The 12064-nt window shown below is 33.5% G+C and overlaps 1 pseudogene across 1 annotated transcript; it reads right to left on the bottom strand.

The window, feature by feature from the left end:
* Nucleotides 1-6886: 6886 nt before the first annotated feature.
* Nucleotides 6887-9000, bottom strand: LOC143604745 (gibberellin 3-beta-dioxygenase 1-like; annotated as a pseudogene). The gene is made up of 2 exons (XR_013148348.1): nt 8467-9000; nt 6887-7457 (listed from the first exon to the last, which is right to left on the bottom strand). The product of XR_013148348.1 is annotated as a gibberellin 3-beta-dioxygenase 1-like (transcript).
* Between the last annotated feature and the right edge of the window lie 3064 nt (nt 9001-12064).

Raw genomic sequence — 12064 nt, 5'->3', positions numbered from 1 at the left:
ACTTAGAAAATCTCCTTGTTGTTTTAGAACGCTAGTGAGGGTTTTATGCGACGCACATCACTTGGGTGACTTGTTTTTGGAATTCTTCGCAAACAGTGAGTTTCACTTTCCCCTTTTAAACTTTTTAAACGCTTTTCACTTGGGGGAGATAACATACTCCGAAACGCGTTTAGATTTTGTTATGAAATTATATATCACTTGTAAAGGCTAAGTGGCAAACGGAATAATTGAAGTCCTTCACACATCGAACCGTTTAGTATTGGAAAATAGCGAGTCATTGTTGAGTAGTACTACTGGGTTTGACAAACCCCACCCAACGCTAAACTCGACTGGAGGTCGAGTGGGTGTAATCTTGGCTAACACATTACCATGGTCGGGATAGACCTGGTGGCAAGGCACATGATAAACAGTCAGCTTCGGTGTCGAACACTTAGTAATACTTGCTTTATAGGCTAGCTACCTATAGATATATAATCGATTTAACACTATCTGGTAACGCAAAACGCTAAACGCAAAACGCTAAGCGCTTTATTTATATAAACTTGTGAACTCACCAACCTCGTGTTGACACTTTTAGTATGTTATTCTCAGGTAGCCGAGGCGGGCGCGCGGTATAGGATCATGCATTAATTTGAACGTTACTGTTTATGCAAACTTGTTTTAAACTATTGTTATTGGGTTTTAAGTCGTCCTGCGTGATGCAACGCTTGGCTTATGATTTTACGCTTCCGCACTTATTTACACTTAAATGTTTTCGTGTTTTGAAAACTTTATTTATGGTTTGATTGTAACTAATGATTCCGATCCTGTTAGTTCACACCCTCTGACGGTAAAACTCCGTTAGTGGATTTTGAGGGTGTGACAAGTATGATAATTCAAGCATTGATGAATTATGTAAAAGTACAAATGAGACCATTTTCTATTTGACACTAAGTCGAAATAGTAAAGGGAGCATATGATCATACTTATTGAGGACGGGGATGAGGATGAGATACCAACCAACCATAAAAACTGTGATAATCATGTAACACTTAGCAAGTAATTAAAACACAAGTCTATGTATGAAATTTAGTTTTTGAGGCAATGAGGCTAAAATAAATTATTTTGCTAGGTTATATATGCTGCCCACAAAATATGTGAAATAGTAAAAAGGGGTGTGAGAAACTCACATGTTAAATAAGCGAGACGAACAAATAAGCGAAAAATTGCTTTGAGCGAGTGAACCTACAAAGCTCGGTTAAACGAGCGACCCTATATAATAAATAATAACTAGGATCAAAATGAGGTGGAGGAAAAATAAGAAAAACATGTCCGACATGTTCGGTTTATAATTCTTAAATGAACAGTTTGTTTAAAATATATATTTTTATTTATTATTATAAGTTGAAAGGAAAAAGATTAATTATTAGGTTTAAGTTAATTTATTTTAGTCTGAGGAAAAGAATATGTTATAATAATTATGTATATATTAATTTTGAAACTTCTCTTCACTCACACTTCTACTGTTCATTGTTTCAATTTCTTTACCCTGTTGTATCTTGAGCATCTAATGGTGTACCTTTAGATTATTATATACCTTTTATTCTAAGATTTACACGTGGTTAGACCTTTACACGTAATAGCGGTACAGCTTAACACCTCCTGAAATCTCTTTCTTCATCTAATGTCAACTCTGTCGTTGCCGTGTTCTGACTCGGAAGCCTTGGTGGTGGCGGAGTGGTGATTGTGAAAGGTATGTGGCGGTGGTGTGGTGGTTCACTGGCCGTCACCTTGGCCGCCTTCGTCTTTGTGGTATAAGTTCTAAATCACATGTGTACGCCGTTGCTGGGTTCCAATTCGGAACCCTTGGTGGCAGCAACATGGTAGTGGTGGACTTATCAATGGTGTTGCCTGGTTAAGGAACCCTAGGCTTTGTTTGTCATTTGTTCAGGAAATCTTTGTCGAAAGAACTCATGGTTTGATTTGGTCCCTAAAACTGGTATGCTTTCTATTCACAAATGCAAGGTGTTTGATGAAATGCCTTATTTGGTTTTTCTGGTACATCTAACAAATTTGTATTGAGTTATGTTCGATGGTTTTTTTGGATTTTTTTATGGAGGACTATTGGTTGATGAATCTGTCATATTCTCTGTTGTTTATGGTTGTAATGATGTTCTGGTCTCGAGCGTGGCAATCTATGTTGCAGTTGTGTGCTGGCCTGAGCCTTGGTTAATAACCCCGCGTGAATTTTTTGAATGTGGATTATCTTAGTTCAGTTGTTAGATTCGTAAATTTAGGTCATGATGTTCGTTTTTGAGTCACGATTTTTACAAAATTTAGTGTATATTTAATTTGCTAATTCTTTATGTTTAGCGTGCATTTAATTTTATTCTTTGTGTTGCCGGTTGACGTTTATTGTTTTGTTTGTCTCCTTTGTGTGTTGTTGGTTGATGTCTATTATTTCGAGTCACGGTTGTGCAAAATTGCGGTGGGGGGTGGGGGGGTTTCAGGGTTACTTTTGTATTTGAAAGCTTCTACGTATTGTCTATATTGTTGATGTTTAGAATAGAGATTATATTGAAATCTTTATACATTAATTTTTTTGGTTTTTTGTTACCACAGTTACTATGTACACCATTAGTTATTCTAGGCATGGTGATGATCAGCGATGATGGTGTAGACATTAGGCTATTTGATTATGCTAGGTATTCTAATTCTTTTTAAACTGATTCTCTAAACAAAGAAGTGGCTAAAAGTCAACTTTATTGTTTATATGTTGGTTAATTGAGATTGTGCTTTTAATCGTTGAAATTGGTTATAAACTTTCCATTGCTAAAGATGCATTGCTTTCTCTTCCGATGACGCCCGTTGTCGGGTTTCGTTTTGGAATCCTAGGAGGTGGCACTGGCAAAGCTAAGACAGTGATTTATTTATTGTTGTCGGGTTCCATTTTGGAGCTCTAAGCGACGGCGATGGTGGTGGCCGTTGCCGGCTTCCATTTTGGAAGACTAGGCGGCTACCGAAGACTGTCGCCGGGTTCCAATTTGGAGACCTAAACGACGACGGTGGTGATTTATGGTGGTGGTGATTTATGGTGGTGGTGGAGCTTTGACTTTTTTATAGTGGCTGTAGATGGGGTTTTGCGCTAATTTTGGGTGTTTCACAGCTGCCTTTTGTTAGCGTTGTCTTCGGCTTTTGAGTCTATGATTGTGAATGTATTGTGATCGACCCTTCGTAGATAGCATCTTCTGGTCTTAATCACACAACATGTAATCAGTTCAGTTATGTGTAATCATAATTCTCTATTTCCAATGTTTTTATGTGTTTTACATTTAATCTTTATTTTTTCAGATCTTATTTTAATTAATTGTAGGTGGTAATATTTATATTATATTGCTAAATCAAAGCATAGTAGGTGATGTTATTAAAGACCTTGAGAACAAGGTAAGTCCAGAGTTCTTTCAGTTTGTTAAAGGGTAACAAGATTTGTTTGTTGATTTGTAATTTGTTGCCAATTACAAACGTCCGTTGCTTAAGTTTTTGAGTATCAATGCAATCCATGTGCTGTAGTAAGTCTAAAAGAAGACAAAGTCGGTTAATCATTAACATGTTAACGGGGGAGTTGATTTTTGATTTTCAACTTTTAATGATATTTCACATGATTATAAGATTGAAAACAAAAGTTTGTTGGTGTTTGACATAATACAAAGTCTAAACGGGTTTGGGTCACTTCCGGGTGGAAACCACACAAGCACGTTTACCAAAATGGGCTTACTGATTTTTGTTTTTAAGTTTTTAAAAGTATACTTCTATAGAATATCATTTATGTTTTTTTGACATAATACAAAATCTAAATGGGCTCGGGTCACTTTCGGGTTAAAACGACGAGCACGTTTACCTAAGTGGGTTCAACCCTATGGGTTATCTTGAGGTTAAAATTAGTGTAACTGCTTTTATTCATTGTTACAATGGTGAGGTTGAGGGCAAGTTCCCTTTTCTTTTGAAGAATGATTTGTTGTTGAATACTATGAGCAATATACCAAAAGCCACATGTTTGACTTAATTCACAGGTGTAGGTTAAAAATGTTCTTTCGAACTTGCTCTATTTTTTCATTGCGCCATCTCCTATATAATTACATTTTTTTAAATCCCATTGGCCATTGTTTATGTTAAGTTGAAATCAACATGTTTTCTCTTTTAGTTTTCTTATTGAGAGAATTTAGATATCACAAGAGTTATTGCTTCTAAATTGTTTGCAGATTGTTGAGATCTGATAGAAGTGTAAATGTATGCATTCATGATAGGTATGTCATTTTAATATTGAATTTACTTTAAAAAGTTTTAGCATGTGGATCTTAGATTAATGTGTTGCAGGGTTTTTCATTGGAGGTGTATTGATTCAAGTTGGACTGAGTTGAGGAGGACTTACTATAGCTTTTTTTCATTGCCGCTTGAAATTTTGTACACAGTATGTTGTACTTTTACTTATTTGTTTGCCTTTTTTGGCTTACGACTGTTGTGCCTTACTTATCTACCTTTACACATGTCTTCTATGCATGTATTTAAAATAGCTTTTTAACCATCTTTGACGGCAGCTGTTTTAGGCCGTATTTGGTGGGGGTGGCTATGATAACTTCTTTAACCACTCATGTTCAAACATGTGTGGGTCTTTTGGTTGTTTGTTGGATATTGTTGACATGCATCGATGGCTGTTTGTGACCTTCTGTATTGGCGGTTGTACTCTTTGTTACGAGAGTAGTATGTTTGTAGCTATGGTTTGTTGTGTTCAATGAAATGTCATTCATTTTTGTTTTTGTAATCGGCAATGGTTTCACAACCCCCGCAATGTGGGGGTCGAAATACTAGTTATTAGTTAATTTAAATGTGTTCGGTTAGTTTACAAAACGAACAACATTCAAGAAAACGGTTTAAACGAGCGGTTCGTTTTTGCCGAACGCGAACTCGGTTTGTAGTTGGGTTTGTGTCAAACATGTTTTGAATGATAAAATGAAATGACATGGGAGAAAAAGTTTTGTCTTGTTTATTAGTTTGCAAAAGTTATTTTTAAACATAAAGCTTTTATAAACCGAACTTAAATGAGCCGATCAACAAAGAATGATACGTCACCATGAATGTCAATGTTTTTATATCATGCTTATGATCAAAATGTGTTAATAAAACAGAAAATAATAACTACCCGAGGATAGATACATGAACGAAAAAGAAAGAGTTCCTGAACGGTTGGCTTTAAAAGTGAAACTAAGACTTCAGCAAAATTCCACTAGCATGGGAGCAGTTAAATGTGAATTGGGTTGAGGTAAAGGCTTTGCATAAGCTTAGAGGCGGTATATATAAGCCAAGAATCGTTAATAACAATACTAGAGAGAGTTAATTACAAAGTTAGTCATAAGGCTAGTATTTGGGGCTTTGATCAAGGGAATTTAATAACATTTGACCAATTTGTTGATCAAGGAAGACTCTAGAAACTGATAAAAGAGTCTATGTTTAAAATACATGAAATGGAACTTGGGATTAATTTTGTAACATCATAAATAATAAAACATCATTATAAACATAAACATCATAATGAACATACATACTTAGTAAATTCATCTTTTTGTTAATAAATGAAAATCGAAAAAATTATCAAATTTTAAAACGGGTTGGGTTTTGAGGTTTGAAAAATGATGAATGTTACATGGCACACCTAGTTTTCAATAAACATGTATGTGGCAAAAATTACGTGAATCATTTGTTTCTTTTTAAGAAAATTGGTTTTCATAATCCCAACTATGTCATATTGGTAAATAACAGTACCAACTAAATATGCATTTTTTCCAATGGTCCGCTAAACATGCCACGTAAGCAACAGACTAACGGAATTAACCATCCGTTAGTCACAGACCGTTAAAATATACACACCTTTGGTTGGAACCGTCACGAGCCAAGTGAAAAGGTTTGTCTGTTATATGTCAACAGGACTTAGTTGAGATTAATTAAGACCAATTTTCAAAAACAAAAAAAAACAAACCTAACTTAAGGTTTAACGCATAGAAAGATATTGAAATGCTTCGCTTTTCAAATCCTACAATCTATATAATTTCCTACCATCAACTATCTATATAATTTCCTACCATAAAATCTTATGTGTCGCTCTCAGGTTGTTCCCCCCATTTTCTAGAGTCACCAGATTGCTTGATTTCTAAATAGATGTTTCTCATGCATTTGAACCGAAATCGCGGTTATGGGTCTTACTAAACCCAAATAATATTTAAATGGGTTATAACGTCTCATTTATTTGTGAAACTCTTCAATAATCAAACAATAATTTTGGCGGGTCATGGGTCTCACAAAACCCAGATAACCTTTAAAGGGGTTAAAACATCTCATTTATTTGTGAAATAACCCCTTAATCATCAAAGAATAATTTCCACGGGTTATGGGTCTTACCAAACCCTAATAGCCCTCAAATGGGTTATAAGATTATATTTATTGGTAAACACTTTTATCATCAAACCCTAATTTAATTTATCTCCTTTACATGTTCTCCGTTGCTGGTCTATCATCTCCATCGCCGGTTAACTTCTGATACTACTCACCATCGTCAACTACATCAACATCCCCTTTTCATCAGACAAATATTTGTGTTCATGTTTGTTCAATTCAAAAAATCAACATGCTCGTGTTCGTTTATGTTTGTTCGTTAAAGATCTAAAAAACCTACACATCTCAATTGAAAATACCTAGACGCTAAAAAATATAATAACAAACTAATATATATGTATTAAATTAAACAAAACTACGTTAAAAAAATAAAATAAATCATTATAAAATAGCAAAACGATTAAAAACAAAAGGTTAAATAAACTCCCGTAACACGGGAGGATCAAACTAGTTAAAACTATATTTATGTTCGAATTAACAACAAGGCCTTAAAGAAGTGCTTCGCTTTCAAACTTAAGTATTCCTTTACAAGCAACGATTTAAAACAAGGCTTCTAAAACTTAGAAGATGAAACCACTCTAGACTCAACTGGAGGTCCATGAAAGTAAGCAACCAATATCCGATGCTTTGATTGGCTCACCATGGCTAGCTCGATGAGAAACAACCGGAAACCTTGCATTAGAAAATATATGCAAGAGATCACCTATATTCACCACAAACGCACCCTCAATGGGTTTCACCTGACTCCATCCTCGCCCTTCCATCCTCGCCCTTCAACAAAAATCTCTAACCCGCTTATGCCATTTTGGTTGAGAATTGTCAAAAGGAGAGAATCCGTGTGCGGGGCAAGGCCGATGGCTAACCTAGGGTTAGGGCAAGATGGGTATGAGTTAAGTTGAAGTGCAACTTGAGAGTCATGAGTTGACAAAACCCAATTAGGTTCTACTTGTGTGACATCTAATGTTTCAAGGATTATAAGCAAGAGGTTATGAGTAAGTAGTTTCATTTGATTTTGATAAGCATCCATCGTGTCACTGCAATGACATACATCAAAGAAATTAAAAAAATGTAAGTTATATAAATCATGTACAAAATATGAGTCAAAGAACTATGATCATAATAAACTACTTAATTCAATATTCGGTGTTACGTAGTTGTTTTGATATCAAATATGATCGATGTTGATGTTATATAAATTGTCATCTTATTATTAAAAAAGAAACATATCTTTGATAAAAATGACCACATAAGACTATTGTGACTTAGATCAATTTCCTGTAATACGGTTATTTTATAGAATATCCTGTCTGTGAAAAATAAATCTTGAGTTTAAATATACTCGCTTTATATGATAAATAATGTAATTAGATGTAAAATATTTTGTTTAATCCGTTTTATTTACATCTCTGAAATAACTTCTAGTTTACTCAGAGCATCCTCAGCAGATCCTTTATATTTTTGTGAGTGGTTTTTTTATATTATGTAGAGTAGTTGTAAGTGGTTGTGAGTGGAAGAGATGGAGAAACTTTGGTTGATGAGTAAATTAAGAAAAACATTGTTCACCGTTTATAATAAATGTTTTTTTGAAAGTGGTTGTGGGTGAATAAGAGAAAATTGATAATGATAAAAATATTAAAAAAATATTATTTAATTGAAACAAAGAATTTTTTTTTTAGTTTTTTAGTGTAATAATAGAGATGGAGATATAAATGTTGCTGAGAATGCTCTCACATATTCAATGAACAAATTTAAACACATATACTTTTAATTTTAAATCTAAGCTAGATTTAATTATTATTATTATTATTATTATTATTATTATTATTATTATTATTATGAATTTGGCATATTTCAAGAGAGTTTTAAATCATCTCAAAGCATGATAATTTATGGCATTAATCGATTATTAGGTAAGTTTCATGATCTATACATCACGTGTATGTATTTGCAAGTAAACTTTGCCTAAACTTCAGAAAATTAACTTTTAGTGTGTAATTTTAATATAGAAGTGTTTGAATAAGTCTACAAGAACTTAAGACTTACCAAAATCTTTGGTAATCATGTGGCCAAAGAACCTTAGCATCATCAACACAAGAACCCATGATGGTGAATCCTTCATGCCACATACACTTATCAAAGAATGATGATATCCGAGCCGAAACATACCCAGTGGCTCCACCGCATGATCTCAAAACCCTGCGGTTTTCATAAGCTGGGAGAGCAAAAAGTCTTCGTGATTCAGATTCAACCTTTTTGACCAACTCAGCAGGCACACCATGATTAGTAACTTGAAACATGCCCCATGCTTCGCATGCTTGACCTATACAACTTGTTGCATTGGGGCTAGCAAGATCAACAACTGGAATTGATGAATCTTTAATATTGTGGGCTTGAATCTTGATAAGGGATTCGTCATGAAGCCATGAATGGGATTTCGGAACTCCATCTATATTCTCAAAGTCGAGAGGGGTGATATAGTAATCGGTTATAGGGTCATGTTTATAGGCTTCGGAGAGAGTGGTCATGATCACAACTCACAATGTTTGAAATCACTTTTGTGATTGAGGATTTACATATATGTAATGAACCTTTGGGTAAGTTTCTGTTGAAATTAATCATGTTATCACATGTCTTTATATACACCTATACAAACTAAACAACATAGTTATGGTAATAAATATAATGTTTTTATATGCTTAATATATATATTTCAACAAACCCGTCTTTTACGGTGTTGTATGTGATTGTAATAATATATGCTATAAAACATGTTATAAAATTAATATTAGTAACTCATGTGGGTTCGTAGTTGGCATACTTTGGATCAAGTGATGTCTTGAGGCGTATTTGGAAGTAATATATTGAAGCCACTTGTAAACTATGGGATGAGACAAATATGATAACATAAAACTTTATTGGAGGGCATATTTATGCTAAACTATTTGGGAGTTTGGACACTAATAAAATAGTGAAAGATCCTAAACATATAGAAAATTTCATGACAATGTAATAAATGTAGTGAAATTTGAATTGTAGTCTAATATATCATATTTATAACTTATAATACCTAGCTTTTATAATTTCGAATTGTTGCAGCTAAAACATTTTGCTGAAACATATGGCAATTGAACTAGACAATTTAACTAATTGTTTATGAATAAAAGTTTAGTCTATAATTATTTGTTCCGACCGCATAGGAGATAGTTTAGTTAGCCTTTATTTGTTTTTGGCTAATAATATGATATTTACTTTTCATTTATTTCTTAGACAGATCATGTAATTTGATGATTTTCAAGGATATGATACTTTTCTTGACTATGTGACTAGACCACAATGTCTCTCGAAAAATTTATATACATAGAAAAACACTTAGGGTATATGTTTGGAAACGAATTAATCAATTCTAGATATAATTTGTATTTGGTGGATGGTGAATCTATGTGAACCCCATCACACATGGCTCCTACTTACAAAATACAACCCTATGTAGACCACGACTACTATTTTTACCGCTATCATCGATTATCTAGCTTGTTGGATATTTCTGTGAATGTATTTTGAAACAACACCGGCACACAATATGGGGTTTGATATGCAATATGCTAATTTGAATTCACGAATCAGAAATGTTATTTTGAGTATGTGAAATGCTTTAATTTGTGTCTCTACTTTGTTAACACGAAAATGTTAATTTAATGTGTTTAATCTTAAGTTGATTAATTTATTCATTTGTAGGTGTCATGTTATCTATAAAGGGAATAGAAATAAGAAGGATAAGAATGATTTATGGCAAAAAAAAACTTTAAAAAAATCATAACTCAAAATTAAAAAAAAAAAGAAAAAGATAAAAAAACAATAATGTTTCTCCTATCTTTCTCGTTTTCAAAAAGAATGTTGAGGAAAAAATCATCGTGTCTTTTTGTTTATCAATGGTGTTTTGGTAGAAAATCACCGAAACAATAAATGAACAATTTCGTTAAGTGATGTAGTGTGTTTTTCAACAATATGATGAGTAAGTGCGGTAAAAGTAAGGGTGAACACAACGATATAGCGAGGAAAAGCCTAGAATCCTGGTAAGGATCTTCGGAAAAAACCTTAGGAGGGAGAAACTATCCCTGTATCAGTTTATCTATATTACATATAAAAGAACAAAATGGTAATTGGACATATTTTTTGTCTTTTTCTGGAGACGCCCATTAAATTTAATGTTCTTCCCTGTGTCCGTCATTGTAACTAGCATTTCAACCGTCCCTCTCCCTTCACAACACACTATTGCATTAACGACACGATCTTTCGTTTACCATTCAAATTCATTCTTCAGTGACCCTTTGGCTACAAGATTCTGATTATAAACAAACACCGACTTTGATTATATAACCCAGTCAATCATCAATTACTAGCTCCAAAATTGCTAACACAACCAGTTTTAATGATTCACATCCGTCAATTGAAATACCCCTGTCTGCGTTTCTCAAACCCTAATCAGATCACTCTCATTCAACCACCGCAGCCCCCACCCTCCGGCAACCTCATTCGAATTCGTCATTCACATTACCCAGGTGTGTAATTTTGTGATCTAATGTGTAATCTTATGATTATGGGGCTGATTATAGGTTTAGAGTTTCCAGATTTAAGTTATTGATCAAAGCTTTTCTGTAAAATTTGGGCACCAATGATGACTATGACGGTTTCAATGGTTTTTAATTTTTAGGTTACATTGATCTTATATAGCACATGTTAGTTGCTGATGGTATTTTGATGGTTCATTGACTTGATGAGTGTATTACATAACTAAATTATTGCAAGAATTTGCATTCAAATCTTTGTTTAGTTGAAAATGCAATTATGATTAGTTCGAAAGAAATTATAGCGGTTGGACATGCATGAGTATTTTATTTAAGTTAGATTGAGATAATCAGTTGTTTTCATATATGAATAATCTGATAATAATTTCCCTGATAGTGTTCGATTTTCAAGGTTTATAAGCTGTTTCACTTTTTTGTTTGTTTTGTAGATACAGTGATACACTGTCTAAAGCTTCAAGGGTTGATAACCGTTGATTATATCTGGGAATAATTTGGTAATTTCATATTTACCTCAACAATCAATTGTTTAGTAGCTTAAAAAGTTGCTTGTTTTCTTATTCATTTTTATTATCTTCATTCTATTGGAGTGTTTTTAATTTTAGATATAATCTGATCTCAGTTTGCATTAACATTCATTAATCAAAGCATAAAAAGAACATATTGGAATTATCTTGTTCCTCTTTGTTTAAGCTGTTCCATCTATAAGGTTAGGCTTTGTTTGATTGTAATTAGTTTAAATTATTTTATAATTATAATGCAAGTACTACTATTGAACCAGAACTCCCAATTGTTCATCCACCATATTATGGCGTATATTGCTTGTGTAAGACGTTTTCAATTTTATAGCTTGCTAATCTATATCTATGCTCATATTCTGTTTAAACACACGAAACGAAATCCCGCTTGTTTAGTTTGATGTTCATGTTGTCTTCAACTAGATAGTTTTTATATGATGTTTCCATGGTTTGGTTGCTAATCATTAATCGGTTTTGAGGTGAAAATTAGATCTGACAACCAGCAGTAACAACACAAATCGGTTATGGTTTTCCAGCGTA

This window comes from Bidens hawaiensis, unplaced genomic scaffold (assembly GCF_021521415.1).
Source record: "Bidens hawaiensis isolate Kalapana, Puna unplaced genomic scaffold, B.hawaiensis_p1.1 tig00066399_1, whole genome shotgun sequence".
NCBI lineage: Eukaryota > Viridiplantae > Streptophyta > Magnoliopsida > Asterales > Asteraceae > Bidens > Bidens hawaiensis.
Note: the sequence above shows the minus strand (reverse complement) of the source record. Positions and strands in the feature narration are given on the sequence as shown.